Here is a 15,003-nt window from a genome sequence, read left to right as displayed (position 1 = left end):
GTGTTTGTGTTTGTATGTGTGTGTGTGTCGCGGGGTCCTCGGTGGCGGATGTAATTTAAGTGTGCATGGCTTCATCATAGAGAGGTGATGTGTATGGTAGAGGCCACCAACGATGGGGTTCGAGAGAGAAAATGCCCGTAGAGAGGGAAGAGAAGGTGTGTGCGCGTGAGAGGAGTTGACATCGAGAGAACATGTTTGTTCGAGAGACACCAAGGAAGACTACTATATATCAATGGTGCATGTAGGTGGGAATTAAACAAAGGGATGGTCTTATTGGTTTCGGGGATATAGGGGAAGAGTGAGAGGGGGGGGTAGCTAGAAGGAGATTGTTAAGTGTGAGTGTGTGTTTTACCCATCCAGGTGGAAGTTATGTGCACACAAGAGGAGAATGATTCGATGTGGCGTTAGGGTTGAGGGTAATTAACTACGTATGGGGACATAGAGACCTTGAACATGCATGTGTGAGAGGTATACATGTATACGTGGGATGTGTGTGTGTGCGCGCACACATGATCGAGATAAAAGAAAGAAGACATAAGTCATAAGATCAACGACATGGGAGAGACGGATCGGTATGACAATATGCATGCATGTGAGAATGCAGGGAAGAAGGCCCGACAATTGAGCATGTGTTTTTGTCTTTAAGAGATAGTGGCATGGGCTGGAGCATGCATCTATGGCGAGCAGAGGGAGTGAGGCACAACGGTTGTGCAAAAGAGATCAACCTATAAATGCATATGTATGGAGAGACATATATAGTGTGGGTGATAGGAAGCAAGACTCTGTGCGAGAAAGAAATGTTGACGGAGAAACTACAGATAGATACAGAGATGGAGATGCTAGCTAGAGGGACATCCGCTAGTTTGAGTGTTGGAGATGACCGCCGGGTGGTTCAGAGGGTGAAGTTATATATGTGTGTGTGAGAGAAAGATAAAAAGAGGGCACTTGACTGCATGTAGAGAGAAACATATGTAGTGTGTGTGATAGGAAGCAAGAGTGAGGGCGAGAAAGAAGGTTGATGGAGAAATAGATAAATTGAAAGATAAAGATGCTAGCTAGTGTGCGTTAGAGATAGGAGTTGAGTGGATAAGAAGGCTGAGTTATGTGTGTGGGTGTGAGAGAGATAGAGAGAGGGTGCATGTGAGTCACATATAAACAGATATCATAGAGAAATGAGATCCCGAGAGATGGAGTTTTGTGTCTGCAAAAGAGAAAGATATTTCACAACGAGAGTGTTAGCTAGAGAGACATATGAGGGAACGCAAGATATCTCTAGGGAGAGTGTGTGTGTGTGTGAGCGACATACAAGAGAATAGTGGAGAAATATGAGACCCTGGGAGATAGAGTTTATGTTTCTGTGTGAGAAAGAGATATTTAAGAGGAAGAGTCGTAGGTTCTCATATCTAAGGAGTGAAAGACATCTCTGTATGAGAGGTGTGCGAGTGGCACACATGGGAATAGTAGAGAGAAATGAGACCCCGGGAGACAAACTTTTGTGTTTGTGTGAGAGAAAGAGATTCCACATGGAGAATCATAGTATGAGACACATAGCAGGGAGCGAGATATACTTAGAGAGAGATAGAGTGATGGAGGTCGAGGGAGAGAGTACCGTCATTGTGTTACGAAGATAAAAGATCATTGTCGACATACATGTAGCACAAGAGATACCTGAGAGACGATGAACGCGTATAGGTCCAGAGAGATAGTCCTATATAAGCATTTGTGACAGCTATATGAGACGAATATCTGGATTAAAGGGGATTCAAATATTTAAACTGGAGATCACGACATCGATAATATCATACCGCAAATTGGTGTATCAAACATGCATATTCATTTGAATTTGGGCACACGTGTAAAGTTATATAGTTTATCAGTATTGGTGATCCATAGATTCTTTAGTTACAGACAATGCATGGTTTATATCCAATTAATGTCTAAACGGGATTACACTATATGTTGCGTGTGTGAAACACATTATACATGTTTGAGAAGTAAAAAAAACCCGCATGAAACACACATTAATTGGAGACAGTTAGCGAGGAATGCATACATTGGATTTCAACATAAAGTGGTTTCAAATATTTGAAAATCCAAATTGATGGATACAACCTTATGAATCTGAGATCATGCCATTTGTAAACCATATTTATGTATAAATGGTGTTGTGCTTTTGAAATTATATATATAAAAAATGATGTATATAGAATTTAATTCCAATTGAAAATGGATCCCGCCCGAAAAAAATAGAATACAAACGGGATTGGAATTGAGTTGGCACGGTAAACGTGCACTCTGCAAAATTTTAACGAAGCGGGGAAAGTCGCAGTAACCGCCCGAAACCAAAATCTGCGAGATAGAAATTACTACTGCCTATCCCTGCCACGTAAAGCCTATCTGCTGGATTTCTATATGTTTCGATAGGGGTAGGTTTGTAATTTCACCCAAACGTGACGTAACCGCCTCTAACCCGGATTCATACACGGTGGGCGCCAAAACACAGTGTGTCCTCGGCCGAAATCGACTCCCTCCCTGATTCATATTCATCCACGGTGGGCGCCAAAAACAAACTCACGTCGGCAAATATTCGGTGTATGCGAGATTACCGTCCTATCCCCAACCGACTAATATTGTTGTTATGTAGGAAATTTGAAATGGGGGCTAAGTTTGTAAAATTCCTCGCATTTGAGACAAGCGCGCCCTAAATACATGGTTCCCCCCTTCCTCTCTACCTCCCTTTTCCCCCATTCATACTCCATGGGCGCGAAAACACCCTCTCCACCCCAGCCTCCTTCGTCCGCCGCCGTCCCCCACCCCATCCACTGCCGTCCTCCTCCACCATGCCGGAGCTGATACCCCGACGCCGCCGTCCATTACAAGAGATCGACCTCTCTCATCCACGGCTTCGGACCGGGATCCTTGCATCCCGTCCTCTCGCTCCATCCTCGCCGTTGTCCACCTTGCCGGCGCCGCTCCTACGACCGTCTCGTCCACCGCACCCCGCCGCCACCGTCTACCCTCCTAGATTTGCTTCCACGCTGCCGACTGCCATCGCTACCGCAACACCGTCAAATTCTCAGCAGATGCATACACGACGCCGCACCAGAGGCAGTACTCTTTCGTATCTTCTCAACTTATTTATCGCAACAAGAAAATAGATCGCCACTGCTTTACTCTGATTTCTTGTCTTGGTTGCGAAGTTGCCTTTGTCCGGTTTGCACCTTCAGATCCGCCATGGCATGCTCAACACAATAGTCCCAATGCTTATGGTTTTCCCCTTTTATATTCCACACTAGTTAAATCACAGTAGACTAAATTTCAAAATTGGGTTAGTCGATTTTTCAGAGCTCGTCGGAGTTCGCCGGTGCGAATGAAGGGGCTCGGGTGGTTGTGGGGCCTCGTCGAAGGGAGAAAACTCGACACGGGTGGGGGTGGGGGCAGGGGTGGGGGTGGGGGTGGTGGAGGAACACAGGCGGTGGGGGGTGGTCCGGCCGGTGGCCCGTGCGGTGTTCTGTATGGGAAGAATAAGAGACGAGGAAGAAGAAGGGTTAGGAGACGTAGGATCTTCATCCAACCGCCTGAAATGGTCGAGAGACAACTTGGAGTTGCATTCTCAATGCGCTCCGGTTCATCATGTGTGGGCACTGTGCAACCAACATTTTATTATCCAAAATCTGCTTGCTCTTCTTTACCATGTTCCTCTTCCGTTCTTCTTTAATATGTACTCTCTCCGTTCCTAAATACAAGTCTTTGTATAGATTCCACCATGGACTACATATGGAGCAAAATGAGTGAATCTACACTCTAGAATGTATCTGGATACATCTGTATGTGATCCATAGTGGAAATCTCTACCAAGACTTATATTTTGGAACAGAGGGAGTATGATAGTAGTACAGTATGTTCCTTGTACCGAAGATGAGCGGGGCCATTTGCAGTGTATAGGTCTATACGGTTGGTTGTGATGGACACTTTGAGCCTCTTTGATTCGTAGGATTTTGTAAACATAGGAATAGGATTTGTAGTGGCCTGCCCACTTGAATCCTATAAGAATAGCAAGGAAATGCGAGGAGTTGTGTCGCCTTTGAGAGTTACACTAATATTAACAGTACCGCACCTTCACTTGAAGAGAGCTAGTATTCGAAGCTTTTCTAGATGTACCGACAATACTAGCACATATATTCCAGCAAGTTCCACTTTGCTGATTTTACTCTGATGCTTAAGGTTTTCCTCTTATATCTACACTATGATCTGTGTAGCTGCTTTGTGTCGCACTAGCAGCAGTCCACTCTTGAAGCTAAACAATGCAATGACTTACAAAATTGGCACCAAGGCATTGAGTGCCATTCTGGATGCAATGAAACTCATACGCTCCCCACCTGTTGACTCTTGTTAAGAATATGATCCTAATGACTCTTGTTCAAAATTGCCATAGAGACAACATGGAATTGCATTTCTTTGGGTGTTGTGATTCATCATGAGTGGGCAACCAACATTGTATGCAATGAAGCGAAAATTCAAGAATATGCTTCCTCTTCTGTTCTTTAAATGTTCCTCTTTGTTTATTCTGTATTTAGTACGTACAGTATGTTCCTTGTCAGGAAGGGGCACAGGGACATCTGCAGTCAACAGCTGATAGAGCTGGTCTGTACCGTGATCGATAGGCTTTCAATTACTAGCGGCAATACAACACCATATTTTCAAGCCAGTTCCACTTTACTGATTTATATATCGTGGTTATGGTGTAACCCAGTTATGTACACTATGATCTGCCTAGTTGCTGTGTGCTCTTGTTATCATGGTTTGGCAATAAACTCTCTATACAGTATATTATGAACCTATCATCTGCCAACTATCCTTACTTCTGGAGCCTATTTTTTTGTGTACTTGTGCCAGATTATATAAATGCACGCACCATATTATAGCACACATGAGCTCTCTCATCAGAATCCAGTGATAGCACACAAGTGTTTACAGGGGCGCCCCTATATTAGAATATCATCTACATTACAAAGATAAACTCACAACTATTTACGTTTTCATGGTTCTCAGATATTATACGCACATCATAAGAATATTGTGGAACACTGTAATGACTTACAAAATTGGCACCAAGGCATTGAGTACCATTCTGGATGCAATGAAACTCATACGCTCCCCACCTGTAGATTCTTGTTCAGAATATGATCCTAATGACTATTCTAACTTCGAGGAGTCAAAGGCAGATGGCCTGTCATGTTCACCAATCAAGGTGCCTGTTACAATTTGGCAAGGTTTTATTGATTGCACGTATCTTGCATATGTTGTCTTGCATTTCTTCTACTTTGTTGCACCGCCATCTGCTTAGTTTACTCATCATATATGTCGAGATGCCATGCCCATCCATTATCAATACATATTCCATCTGTCATCATACCATGTTTTTTCACTCAAATGTTGTTCTTGTGCATCAGACATCAAAAAGGAAGAGGGTGATTGCCGAACCTGAAGGAGCACCAGCAAAGTCCTTGAAAAACGTGGTTGTGCCGGAGAAATCAGACATCACCCCACTTATATTGGCTGTACAACCAGTGACATGAAACATAGCACCGACTCCAACAGACTGTACCCAGACTTCACTAGCCACACCACTAGCCCCACCACATAGGACCTGCACTCCAGCAAAAGGTATACCGATTTCATTTGCCATAGCACCAGCCGTACCACAGAAAAATCCCACTCCAGCAAAAAGTACAGCAAGTCCACCGGCCGAAGACCTATCCCAACTGCAGAGACGGCCAATTCCTACAGATTGGAACCCCATTCCATTTATTCCCAGTTTAAAAGACAATGCTTTCAATGTTGTTAGGGACTACATGCATATATTCCCATCATGGGAAGATTATAGTGAAGACAAACACCATTTTCACATCTTCCTGTCCAACTTACGTGTAAGTGCTATTATTCATGGTTATTATTTCCCCGTTTTCTACTGATTGAACACATCAATGATTTACATTACATTGTTGTAACTAGGCGAGGGTCAATCTGGATAGTCATGACGAGCAAAGCTTGCTTGTGCTTTTCAAGGAAGCATTGCAGCAGTATCGGTGTTACCTGAGGAAATCACACTTTGATGGCAAGTCTATAAACGAATTTTCGGTGAAGTCTCCTGTGCTAAATTTAGAAGACATTGAATGGAAAACCTTGTTATGCACTGGTCTTGTTCCCAGGATGAGGTACTTTCTATGAAATCACATGCAATTTGAACTTCTACTTTTCCGCATGTGCCTTACGGATATTTTTTGCAGGAAATCTGCTCGAAGAAGAATTCTGGTTTGAAAAGAACGATAGGATATCATAAATATGCTGCCCGCTGCTTTGCTCTTGTTAGTACTTGTTGTCCTGTATCACTCTACTTGCATACATACCTGGTTCATTATGTGACAACAGTATGCATGATAGCTTGCTTATCAACTGTTCGCTCCAAATTATCTGATCTATATGAATGGTTACATTTGTGTAGAATATATCCAATGCCAATGAATTTTTTTAGCTCTGCATTGTTCTTGTAAGTACCTACTGTCCTTTATCAGTGTACTTATATTGACAGGTAGTTGTTCATGTACCTTCACTCTGCAGCTTATTTTCCTTTGCCCTCCATTTTCTACACATAAGATCTATATTTACTCTTACCATAAGGTTGGATAACACCGATGGTACTGAAGAAGTTTAGCTCTGCATTGCTCTTGGCTGTACCTTTTGCCTGTATCGATGTACTTACATTTATAGCTACTTTGTTATGTAGCATCACTCTTCATCTTATCTTAAATATTCTCCATTTTTTCTTATATTGTCACATCTATATTTACTCTTAACAAAATGTAGAATAAAGGCAATGCTTATGAAGAAGATTTTGTTGTAAACTTCTTGAATTGCCCCCCCGATCAGCATGGACAAGGGCTTTATAGAGCCTGCCTTCACCAATAATGTAAGTTTGTCCTTCCCAAGCCTTCAAACTTTGTTGTGTATATTTGGTTAGGCATGACTGCAACAACTGTTTTTTTGGTGTTTGCATCAAATTGCATGTTTAAAGTTTATTATGTAGTTCATAAACAAAAGTTTGTCCTTCTCAATTTAAGTTTTCAGTTGTACAACCAAGTTCCTTCTTCATACCATGTAAATTAAACTATACAGAGCAAGCGATCTTCTTTTGCACTGCATGTATGCTTCTGTTCTTCATCCGTAATCTAGTGGTGTGGTGAACCTACCCACTATAGCACAATGTCATATTCTGCAATGTCTTAACTATGAGCAATTTCATATCATTCTAGTATTATTTAAACCGAATCTTTATTTACCAATCTGAAATGGGATAAATTGACAGCACACTAACCATTGATACTTATGAGTTCTTGATCTGTAATCCAGTGGTGTCGTGAAGCTGCCAACTCCTTCACAATGTCATTTCCTGCCATGTCTTGACCTGGACAATACCATATTGTGTTAATGCAATTTTAAACTGTGTAACTTTATTCGTCAGTAAGAAATGTGATGAATTGTCAGCACTGATACTTTTATGTGCAAAACCTGTCATCTGTCTGCTTGTTTATCTTTAAGAGTGAGGAAGATATAAGTGTTGAACAAGCACAGTCTCTTCAGCTTGCTCAGCTGCTTGCGCTGCAGCTCCCTAGCAGGGCTAACCTTTCTTGAACTCTATTGAAGTGCTGTCGGTTTTGTATTTTATTTTGTCGGCGTGTTTATGGTGGCGATCTTTGATGCCCAGTGTGTGTAATCTGCTGCCTTCTTGTGCTTTATTATCATAGTGGCGAACTTTGATGCCCAGTGGATGTAATATGCTGTAATTTCTTTATTGTATAGTCTAGGTTTTTTCTTATTCACGATGCTGCAGTTATTTTACTGTATATATATCCTGTCTTTGCAGTAAACCGGCCAAACCGTAAAATTACGGTACATAATCGGGCCATCATGCAATCATGATGTATGATCCGCATCATGGGCCCCGTCATCTTGGTCCGTTAAAAGGCCAAAAGTAAACTGGCCCACTAGTAGATTCGGACCTTTAATAGGCCGAGTAACCCCTGGCCCACTTTTCGCAAGAAAACTCAATGGGCTTTTAGGAGGCTGAGAAGTAGGTTGGGCCTGAAACATGCCGAACAGCTCACGGGCCGGCAGTAGCCCGAAATGGACACCGACCCATGATTGTGCGAATCAAATCACGGGCTTTTAACAGGCCAAAATTGTCTCGGTCCTTGTTTGGCCCAATCAGATATCGGCTGCGAGCAGTCCGGATGCAAACCGGGCCGTAGTTAGGCCCAACTATATGACGGGCTTTTAACAGGCCGAAATTAATATAGGGCCGAAATGTTAAACAGGCCCTTAACAAGCCGAAACTAATATCAGGCCGAATTACTAAATGGGCCTTTAGCAAGTTGGCCCAAAAGCATAGCGTCCAGCTGACAGGCCGAATCTGATATGGGCCATAATTTAGCCCAAAGCCTCTTAAAGGGCCGGACTTGATCTGGGCCGTAATTTGGCCCAGAACATGGTAGGATTTTAATGGGATGGATCTCATATGGGCCATTATTAGGCCCGGAACGTGGCAGGCCATTAATGGACCGGATCAAATATGGGCCGACATTTGGCCCAAAACATGGCAGCCAGTTAATGGGCCGGCCTACTAGGGTCCTCAAAATCTTGTGGGCCTATAGCTGGGCCAGCCCATTAATGTCAGCAAAATCTCATGGGCCTTTAGCTGGGCCGACCCATTATGATCCGCAAGAATCTTGTGGGCCTTTACCTAGGCCGGCCCATTATGGCACACAAAAATCTTGTGGGCCTTTACCTGGGCCGGCCCATTATGGCCCGCAAAATCTTGCGGGCCTTTAGCTGGGCTAGCCCATTATGGTCCGCAAAATCTCGTGGGCCTTTAGCTGGGCGTACCCATTATGGTCCGCAAAATCTTGTGGGCCTTTAGTTGGGCCGGCCCATTTAAACTTGATGGGCCGGTCCACATGTCAACATATCATAGGCGCCTCTCGCCCATTGGATGAGTGACACCTGTGCCAATGCAGAGCTGACACGTGTCTCCTCCAGCCAATGATGATTTTACACGTGGAAAATCCCCATTGGTCGGGGCTGTTAACGGGTTATCGGATCCAAAACCCGACCCGATAGCTTAACGGCATTCCGTTACGGTGGATGCCACGTGTCGGTCACCCATGACGAAAGCACTTCCGTGATGCGCGATTTATCGTCATGGAAGTGGACACTTCCGTGATGATAATTTTGGTAATGTCATGGAACACTTCTACGACAACACAGGTATGACTATCTTGATTCTGTCATAAAATCGTCATGGATGTACATGCATGACAAAAAACACGACCTACTGTGACAAACACATATCATCACGGAAGTGTATTTTTTTTGTAGTGTAATGAGAGATAACAAGCTTTGTATCCCCGAGTCTTCTCTTCGTTTGTTACTTTTGCAAGAGGCTCATGGAGGAGGACTTATGGAACACTTTGTACACGACAAGACATTCACCACGCTCTCCAAGAACCACTTTTGGCCTAAGATTTTCCGCAAAGTCTCACACTACACCAACTGATGCTCTACATATTGCAAAGCTAAGTCTAAAGCTCAACCCCATGGTCTCTATATGCCACTTCCTATTCCATATCACCCATGGGAAGATATTAGTATGGACTTTGTGCTTGGTTTTCCTAGAACTCGAAATGGTAAAGATTCCGTGTTTGTTGTTGTGGACCATTTCTCTAAGATGGCACATTTTATTCCATGCAACAAGATAGATGATGCTTCACATGTTGCCAATCTCTTTTGTAGGGAAATCTTGCGTCTACATGGAGTTCCTAAGACTATCGTATCGGACCGCGCCATCAAGTTCCTAAGCTACTTTTGGAAGACACTATGCGCCAAGCTTGGAATCAAGCTCTTATTCTCTTCGGCATACCATCCACAAACCAACGGCCAAACGGAGGTCACGAACCGGACGTTATCTACTCTTCTACGCATGTTGATCAAGAGGAACATCAAGGAGTGGAAGGAGTGTCTACCCATCATTGAGTACGCCTACAACCATGCAAGACATTCGACTACCGGTAAGTCCCCCTTCGAGGTCGTCTACGGCTTCAATCCGTTGTTCCCATTGGACATTCTACCTCTACCACTACAAGAGTGCCTCAACATGGACACGAGAGCTAGAGCGAGCTATCTCAAGAAGGTGCATGAAGATACAAGGCACACCATTGAGCGCCAAGTCCAACGCCTTGCGACCAAGATCAACGTCAACAAGAGCCCCATGCTATTCAACAAAGGAGATCTTGTGTGGCTACACCTTTGCAAGGACCGCTTTCCCAACGAATGCAAGTCAAAGCTTCTACCCCGAGCCGACGGAACCTTCAAGGTGCTAGCACGCTACAACAACAATGCATACAAGATCGACCTACTACATGACAAGTACACCGTGAGTGACATCTTCAACGTCAAGGATCTCTCTCCCTACCATGGTGATGAGGCTTTTGATCCGAGGCAGATCTTTCCCAAGGGGGGAGATGATGCGGAGTATCCTACGGTCATCCCCTTGGACCTACCTTCGTCTCCTACGACACCACATGGACCAATGACAAGAGCTCAAGCAAGGGCTATCGAAACTAAGGTGAACTCATTCCTCTACAAACTACAACTTCCTACATGTGAGACATGGCTACTACCTCAAGCAGAGACCCTATGTATGATCAGGTACTTAGAGGGAAGCCTAGGAGCAACTACATCGAACGAACAAGAAGACGAGGACACCAAGTTCAAGGACCTAGAAGAGGAGCTACCAGAAACCTACAACCACCGAATGACCGGCCTACACCAGATGTTCGATGCCTGGAGACTCCACCAGCCAGAAGAGCTGACCAGCAAAATCTACAGCCACCGGACGACCGACACCGACCAGGCGTCCGACACCTCCCAGCGACCGGACGACCAAGACCCTCAGGATGTCCTGTGTCACATCACAGAAAGGAAATTAACAAAAGTCTGGACTTCCCGGACGATCGACCATCGGACAACCGACGCCTTCCGAACGTCTGGACCTTCACGAGCTTCCAAACGTCCGAGACCCTCCGGACGTCCGACGCCTGTCTGCGCACAGTGTGTTGGGCCGAGGCCCATGTACCCTTTCGTGACCCTAGACTATATATACTCCTCCTCCTCCCTCTTATTAGGGTTAGCATTGGTTTAGCTCATTTGAGAGATAGAGATTTTCTCATCTACTTGATACATACTCCATTGAAGACCGAGGCTGTCACGCCCAATACGCGATACTATCCTAAAGAGACTCGAAGGTCCCACCAAGGATAGAACCACATATTGAAACGCTTTTGCAAGGTGGATATCATTACATCAACATTACATAATAGATGGGGATACATACAAGAGGCATACAATGCCACACGAATAAAACATCACAATACATAAAAGCATCATCCGACTACGGATGAAACACAAACAGAAACTCAAACGACATCCAACCTGCTAGCCCAGGCTGCCGACCTGGAACATATCCCCTGATCGAAGATGAAGCAGAAGAAGAACTCCAATACAAGCAAACATCGCTCTCTCGTCATGATCATCGCTCAAGCTGTACCTTCAACTGTTGTTGTAGTAATCTGTGAGCCACGAGGACTTAGCAATCCCATTACCATGGGTATCAAGACTAGCAAAGCTTAATGGGAAGGAAGGGGTAAAGTGGTGAGGTTGCAGTAGCGACTAAGCATATATGGTGGCTAACATACACAAATAAGAGCGAGAAGAGAGAAAGCGGAACGGTCGTGAAGCTAGCAATGATCAAGAAGTGATCCTGAACTCCTACTTACGTCAAACATAACCCAAAACCGTGTTCACTTCCCGGACTCCGCCGAAAAGAGACCATCACGGCTACACACGTGGTTGATGCGTTTTAATTCAGATCTGGTGTCAAGTTATCTACAACCGGACATTAACAAATTCCCATCTGCCCATAACCGCGGGCACGGCTTTCGAAAGTTTATACCCTGCAGGGGTGTCCCAACTTAGCCCATTATAAGCTCTCGCGATCAACAAAGGATATACCTTCTCCCAGGAAGACCCGATCAGACTCAGAATCCCGGTTTACAAGACATTTCGACAATGGTAAAACAAGACCAGCAAGACCGCCCGATGCGCCGACAATCCCGATAGGAGCTGCACATATCTCGTTCTTAGGGCAACACCGGATGAACACTACGTACAACTAAAACCAGACCTCAAGTTTCCCCAAGGTGGTGCTGCAAGTGGCTCTGGTTCGGACCAACACTTAGACAAGCATTGGCCCGGGGGGGAGGGCTATAATAAAGATGACCCTTGGGTTAATTACTACTAAGGGAAAGGTAGGTGGTGGTGAGGCAAATGGTAAAACCAAGGTTGGGCCTTGCTGGAGGAGTTTTATTCAAAGCGAACTGTCAAGGCGGTCCCATAAATCACCCAACCGCGTAAGGAACGCAAAATCCGGGAACATAACACCGGTATGACAGAAACTAGGGCGGCAAGAGTGGAACAAATCACCAGGCATAAGGCCGAGTCTTCCACCCTTTACCAAGTATATAGATGCATTAATTAAATAAGAGATATTGTGATATCCCAACATAATCCTGTCCACTATGGAGCAATCTTCAACTTCACCTGCAACTAACAACGCTATAAGAGGGGCTGAGGAAAGTGGTAACATAGCCAAGCAACGGTTTGCTAGGAAGGGTGAAAAAGGTTAGAGGCTGACATGGCAATTGGGAGGCTTGAAGAGCAAAAGATAGGTAGCGCACCAAAGCGATAGAATGAAGCAACTAGCATAGCAATGATAGTAATGAGATTCAGGGTAGCGGTCATCTTGCCTGAAATCCCGCTAGGAAGAAGAACGAGTTCATGAAGAAGATGAAGCCACGAAGATGAACCAAGCATAGACGAACGAATCCTCACGATCGCAACGAAACGGGAACTATCGAGAAGAAGCACACAACATGGTAAACACACCACACAAGAACCACGACATGATGCACAAATAAGTATGATGCAAGACAAGACTACATGAAGCTACTCATGGCAAGAGATGATGCAAACAAGAGCAACACATCAAGGCATATTTAAATGAGGCCGAGAACAACATATAACAATTCTGGTAAGTCCTCATATGCAAATTTGGAAATTGATCCAGATCTGGATAAACCTTATGTTCAAGTTGTTAAATAGCAAGTTAAGATGCACCAAGATGATCTACATGAGATTCTAGTCAAGTTACATATAAAGTTCATTTAGTTCGGAGCTACGACCTAGAAGATATGAGCAAAACAAGTTAAACATGACATTGATGCAAAATGCATACAAACATCAAGCAAACACCTCAAAACAAGGATGCAACATGATAATATGAAACTACATACAAAATCAAGCAAGTTTCATATAAAGCACACTCTAAACGGAGCAACGGTTCAACACACACACACACACACACACACTATACAAGTTTAAAGGACAAGCTGTCCAAAACAGCAACTAGGCATCTAGCAAGCATCAAAACAATATGCTACAACATCTCAACATGATAACAGAAGGCATGGGCATGATGTACATGTAAAGCATTACAAAACATGAACACTGAGCTATCTCCAGAAATCACTAGAACTTGCTCAAAAAGACATGGCAAGATTGCAAATAGTAACAGTTTCAGACTTTGCAGAAATAACATCAGGTTGCAATGTTTAGAGCTATCAAACAACATGCTACAGGAACTTATCATGGGAAACAAAGGCATGGTATGAATCTACTAATTGCATAGAACAAAATTCCTTTACTGACCATGAGCCAAAAAGGATCAGAAGATATGATGGTACCCATGTAAACATGGCAAGTTATATGACAGATTCCAACATTGCAGGAACAACGATTAGGCATGTTGGTGAGCTTGTACCACTCACCACAGAGAAATACATGGCATGACAAGGTAACCATAAGTAAGAATACACATTTATAAATCCAAGAATGGCAAGAAAAAGTTCATAGAGTGCATGGATCACTAGCAAAACACATGACACAAACTGAACTTCATGTTAATAGGCTGACAACAACATTATTTAGCAATTTGAGAAAAACATTACAACAAGTTACAGCAGGCTATAAATGCTACCAGGAGAATGGATGGATAGAGCATGGCATGTGTATGAAAACATCCTTAGTGAACATCTCCAGATTATGCATAGAATGACTTGTATCAGCAGGTTTACATAGCATCATGATGTAACAGATTCAGCCTAGCAAAACAGCAACAACAAGTACCCTACTTAACAAGCTTGATGCACTCACTACAAGACTCACAAAAATACATGGATGGCACCACTGTAAAGATGGCATGTCATAGTTCAAAACACATGTAGAGCTCATGCTCATAAGATGCACACATCAAATGCAACAAAAATGACAAAACATCAAGTTATAACAGTTTCAGTAGATTAACATCATATAGCACCCTTGCAACGATGATTCGGGCATCAAGATGTGCTCAAATGAACATGGTGCAATGGAATGAAATGTAGAGCATCTCTCACCGAACATTTTGATATATTATATGCATGAAACGGAGCTATATGCAGCAAGTTATGATGCGATGAACAGGGGACCAAATGCAAATAATTCGTGGACTTTGGCAAAATCGGGGTCAACCTCTGGTTGCACGGAATTCGATGCGGCGGCGGATCTTGCCCGATCTTCGCCGGAGATGGAGAGGAAGGGCCCGGGGCGACCTCCTCCGTCCGGATCTCGCTGGATCCGGCGTGGGGCGGCGCGGGGATGGCGGTGGAGGGGCTCGGGTGGCGTGGCGGAGGGGCGCCAGACGACGGGGCGGCGCGGTGGAGACGGACGGAGGCGGCGGCCGGCGGGGCGCTGACCAGGGCGACGCGATCGGCCGCAACTCCGGTGGCCGGC

This window comes from Triticum aestivum, chromosome 7B, assembly GCF_018294505.1.
Source record: "Triticum aestivum cultivar Chinese Spring chromosome 7B, IWGSC CS RefSeq v2.1, whole genome shotgun sequence".
In the NCBI taxonomy this organism is placed as follows: domain Eukaryota; kingdom Viridiplantae; phylum Streptophyta; class Magnoliopsida; order Poales; family Poaceae; genus Triticum; species Triticum aestivum.
This window is presented reverse-complemented; position numbering follows the sequence as displayed.